The following is a 5492-nucleotide window of genomic DNA, read 5'->3' on the forward strand; positions in this document are numbered from 1 at the left end:
TGGAGAGTTTGTTTATTTGTGCGATCGATTAAAGATTAAAGAATTGGCCACGGCCAACTCACCAAGGCCAACTCCCCGTAGGGCAAGTTGCCACGGGACAAAAATTAACTGAATATCAAAGAAATGGGGAAATAGAATATTAAAGAAAAGATGCAAAAGGAGGGACAAAATGAAAGGTGAATGACAAAAAATAATGTTTAATATTATTTTATTCAATGAAAGAAAATTGTTGCATTGGCCTGCAGTGAATTGTTCGGTGGTGAGTTGGCCGTGGCAGGCTGGCCAAGGCGGGTCATCCCGTTCTGTTCCCACAGAGGAGGGGGAGGGGCCCACCTATTCTCCAAAGCAGCAGAAGGCAGGACAGGAAACAATGGATGGAACCAAGGAGAAATCCAATCTAACCATGCAGAAATTTCCTGATAGTGAGAACAATTAATCGGTGGAACGACTTGCTTCTGGAAATTGTGGCCGCTCCATCCCTGGAGGCTTTGAAGAAGGGACTGGGCAGCCATTTGTCTGGCATGGTCTAGGGTCTCCTGCTTGAGCAGGGGGCTGGACTAGAAGACCTCCAAGGTCCTTTCCAACTCTGTTATTCTGTTAAATGCAGCGGGTTCTGCTCATCCCTGTTTCCACCAATGGGCAGCACTCAGCAGAGCCGTGTGTCCGGAAAGGGGCACCCAAAAGGGCAGAGAAAGAGGGAGACGGTACCACTGGCACTTCTGGGTGCCAGCGGAAGAAGGGCAGGGTGGCATTAATGCCCAGGAGAACAGCCAAGGAAGGAAGAGCAAACTGTCCTTGCCAGAAATGCTGAAACTCTGAGTTCCCTGCTCCTCCTTGTTCCTGGAAGTCAGAGTAAGGATCAGCTGCACATTCGGGGAAGTTCCTGGGCCTTTAATCGCAGCCTTGCTCTTGAAAGGGGTGGGCAAGATTTGCAGGCTCTGTGCCAGGGAGAGGTTGAGCTGCCCGTATCTTCTGCACCAGGCCCTGCTGGCAGGAGAAGACAGCTGTGACGGGGGGTGGGGGAAGTGGAAATTGAGACCAGATCCCATCTGGGGAGCCTTGCATCTTGGTCAGGGATCATTGCTATTGGCTGCTGCTGCTGCTGCTGCTGCTCATTAGGAGAATGTGCAAAGCTCACACATTACCTAAGACCATAAAGGCATAAACAAGAAATCCACCCTACAATATTTAATCATAAAACATGGTGAACTCACCTCTCTGTCCTCTCCTTGGCAGGAATTCAGGTTCCTGAGCAGCCAAGTGGAAAAAGGCTTCGCCGGCCGGCCGGGAAGGGCGCATCGCAGCCAGAATTGGCAGGAAAGGGCTTTGCTTACAGGGGAGTCCCTGCTGCATCAGGGAGGAGAAGGGCCCTGGGCCTCATCGGTACCCTGCCTAGTCTAACAAAGAGAAGGACCAGGAGTCTTCCAGGATTTGAGGGGCTGCCGCATAGACGAGGGGGGGTCGACCTCTTGTCCAAAGCACCCGGAGGCAGGACAAGGAGCAATGGGTGGAAACTCATGTAGGAGAGAAGCAACCTGGCATTAAGGAGGAATTTCCTGACAGGGAGAACCATTAACTGGCGGAACAATTTGCCTCCTGACTTTGTGGGTGTTCCAACATTTGAAATGGTTAAGAAGAGATTGGACAACCCTTTGACTGGGATGGAATAAAGTCTGGCAGGATTCACCCAGGAAGCTTCCGTTGGTTCAAAGTGCCACGGCCCTCAGGGTTTTGTCCAAGTCTAGATTTGCACATGGGCCACCTCTCTTGTGAGAGCTGCGCTGGTTGCTGATTTGCTTCCGGGTCCAGTTCAAGGTGCTGGTTGTCACCTTTAAAGCCCTTGGTGGCCTGGGGTTATCCGAAGGAGGGTCTTTTCCCAGTTGCATCCAGCTGACCCACCAGAGCAGGCAGGCAGGGGTGTTATGGGTCCCCTCTCTTGAGGAGGTCCATCTGGTGGGACTGAGAAGAAGGGCCTTCTTTGCGGAACATCCTCCCTGCAGAGATAAGACTGGTCCTCCCCTTGACACCCTTCCAAAAAGCTCTGAAGACGAGGTTCTGCCAGTGGGCCTGGGGACCCCAGACCCATACAGAGCTCACCAACTGTGCCGTCGATTCGGTAGCCCAAAAATTCTACCGAGGGTACCGCAATTTTACATTTAGACTTTTTGAGTTTAAGTCCCGTTTCTCTAAACCTGGTTAGCACTTGTTTAACTCTATCTCCAAGCTGCGCCTCATTCTGGCCACTAATGAAGACATCATCAAAATAGGGGACAACCCCCGGGAGTCCTTGTAGAAGGCGCTCCATAGTGCTTTGGAAAAGCCCTGGGGCAATGCTAACCCCAAACTGCAGTCTAGTGCATTTGAATGCACCTCTGTGCGTTACTATAGTTTGTGATTCTGCCGTAGCACCATCTACCGGCAGCTGCTGGTACGCCTGTGCAAGGTCTAACTTAGCGAATATCTTGCCAGAGCCCAGGGAGTGAAGTAGATGGTGGACAATCGGAACGAGATAGGCGCTCTGTTGCAACGCCTTATTGATCATGCATTTATAATCAGCGCAGATTCTGATTGATCCGTCTGACTTTACTGGCGTGACTATAGGGGTTAGCGTGATCTACAGGGACTAGCACCCCTTGTTTGATCAGTTTGTCAAGTTCTGCGTCTATTTTTGGTTTTAGGGCAAATGGTACCCGTCTTGCCTTTAACCTAATCTGAGCTACATTAGGGTCTAAATTAAAAGAGATAGGGGTCCCCATGTACTTGCCTAGCATCTCTTCAAAAACGTCCTGGAACTCGTGCAGAAGGCTTTCCTTTAGGGACAGTCCGCCGATGCTGTGGATGCCCGTGAAGCCCATGCCGAGGGCTCGGAACCAAGCTAGGCCCAGGAAACTTGGCAGCGACTTGCTGACGATGGTCAGGGGAAGCTCTTTCTGGAACTTGCCGTAGGTGACCCGGAACGTGCCCATGCCTTCCACAGGAACTCGGTTTCCTTGGTAGTCGAGGAGGCGAACTCGTTGCCGTGCAAGCTGGTTTCTCTGGAACTTCGGTAGAAGCGATTTAAGCGTTGCCCAGGACATGATTGATAGGGCAGACCCGATGTCGATTTCCATGTCACATGGTCTCCCTTCAATCTCTACTCTCGTGTAGACCTTTTCCTCTACAGACATGCTGGCTTGGCCGATTCTCGTGCTGTAGGTCTCTCGTTTTTGATTCTCATGCCGTTTTCTCATGCTGCCATCTCTGGTTGGCTGGTTTGAACGTGTCGGTTCTGGTTGGTCGAGATAGTCATGTGACTTGTTATTTCAAGAAAATTGAGCTCTACAGACTCTAGCCAGGTGGCCCTTTTTTTCACAACGCATACAAATGACGTCTCGGTATTTGCAGGATTGTCTCTCGTGAGCTCCACCACAGCTCGAGCAGTTTTCTCTGCGACGACTTTGCTCGCCCTTCTTTTTGTCAGTGTGGAAGACGTCCTCGTCTGACTCTTCCTCTGTACTGGTTCGCGCCTCCTCTCAATGAACAGGTGCTGACTTTGGGCCATCTTTGCTCGGCTGTGGACATTGTAGCGCTTCAGAAGCCTTAGTGGACGCTTCGTGCACTCTTGCTTCATCTAATGCGCCGGCTAATGTCAAATCTGGCTTTGCTAGCAGGCGCCTCTGTAATCGAGTGTCTCTCACGCCAGAAATCAACTGTTCAAGGAGCGCGTCGTCTAGATCCCGGTAGTCGCAATGCGTTGTGGCTTTTCGAAGGGCAGCCACATATGCGCTGACCGGTTCTCCTTCTCTTTGTACTCGTTGCCGGAGCTCATAGCGTTGTACAAACTTCGAAGGAACGGGAGCATAGTGGGCTCTCAGGTTTACTTGTAAGATGTCCCTGTCTGCGAGCCAGGGACTTGGCCATCTCGAAAACGTCTGGCCCACAGTGGCTCAAGAAGAGGGAAGAGGGCTCTTTTTCAATTTGCAGAGAGCCCTTGCATCTCACTTGCTTCCAGGGAACACTCGAACCTGGTCAGATACGACCCCCATTCTCTCGGGTCGGATCAAAGGGTTTTGGCGGAACGTAGGCAGACATCGCAATATGTCTCCGTAGACCGCTCCTCACCCTGGCTGAAACTCAGAGCTCTTTTTGATTTGCTTCTTGTGGCCTCAATCCCACCTTCATCGCCAATGTTATAGCGCGGGAATAACGAGAGGCACAAGCAAGCTAGTGACAACAGCTCTTTAATTCAGGGTGAGACTTCAGCAAAGAAACACAGGCAACAGCCCTCTTTATATACAGTTCTGAAATACCCGTTAACCAATCACAAGCATTGCTGCATTTGAATTTCCTGCACAAAATAGATACATACATAACACCCTGGTTGGTTTGATTGCTGTTGCCAGAGGGAGTAGATGGGGCTCATTGGGTTTTGAACTCGGTTTTATTTCTAGAAGCTGTTCGGAGTCACCGTGAGTGACTCCGCCTACTACCACAAATAGCCTCCCACTGCCCAGTATGCTCTCATAGAGAGGGGCTCCTCCGGGTGCCGTCGGCCAAACAGTGTCGACTGGCGGCCCCCAGGGGGAGGGCCTTCTCTGTGGGGGCACCCACTATCTGGAACGAGCTCCCCCCGGAGATATGGAGGATCCCGGATCTGCGCACTTTCCGCCGCGCTCTTAAGACCTTCCTATTCCAGCAAGCTGGCCTGGCCTAACCTTTTCCCCCCTTTTCTTTTAAATTGAAAATTTTAAATCTGTTTTTAAATTATTGGGATGTTTTAATTTTGTCTTGGGCTAAATTGTTTAATCTGGTTTTATTTTTGCTTTTAAATTTTTGTATTTATGTATTTTATTTTTCTGCCTGTTCACCGCCCTGAGTCCTTTGGGAGTAGGGCAGTATATAAATCTAATAAAAGAAAGAAAAGAAAGGAAGTGAGTTGGGTGGCCCCATACATTTTCTTAGTTAAATAAATCCATACAAAGGCAGCCCCTCACTCAAGAAAGCTGCCCTGGAAAGAATCAGACTATTGATGTATCCAGACGTTCAGATTTTGCTTTCTTCTTCAGGGTGAGCAACATCAATATTGCAACCTCAATATTATATATAATATTATATCGCTTATGACTATCACTGTTGTATCTTATGAGCCTTGAGGAATGCATTTTTTTTCTTTTTAGCTACCCAGAGAGCAGATGCACCAAAGACAAATTCCTTGTGTGTCCAATCAGACTTGGCCAATAAAGAATTTATTTTCTTTCTTTCTTTCTTTCTTTCTTTCTTTCTTTCTTTCTTTCTTTCTTTCTTTCTTTCTTTCATCTATCTATCATACAACAAAAGGAATGAAAGGCAGCAGAGGAGAAAAAGGAAAGAGACTGAATCCAGCTTCCCAGTCACTTTATGCTCTGGGCTGCTCCACCACTTTCTGTCCTCACAAACCATCCTTGTTTCTACCACATGACACAAGGCAACACACTTGGGCTTCTGTGTCTAAAGTTCTCGTCTCATTCTGGCAG

Source organism: Pantherophis guttatus, chromosome 1, assembly GCF_059756535.1.
Source record: "Pantherophis guttatus breed Tessera chromosome 1, ASM5975653v1, whole genome shotgun sequence".
In the NCBI taxonomy this organism is placed as follows: domain Eukaryota; kingdom Metazoa; phylum Chordata; class Lepidosauria; order Squamata; family Colubridae; genus Pantherophis; species Pantherophis guttatus.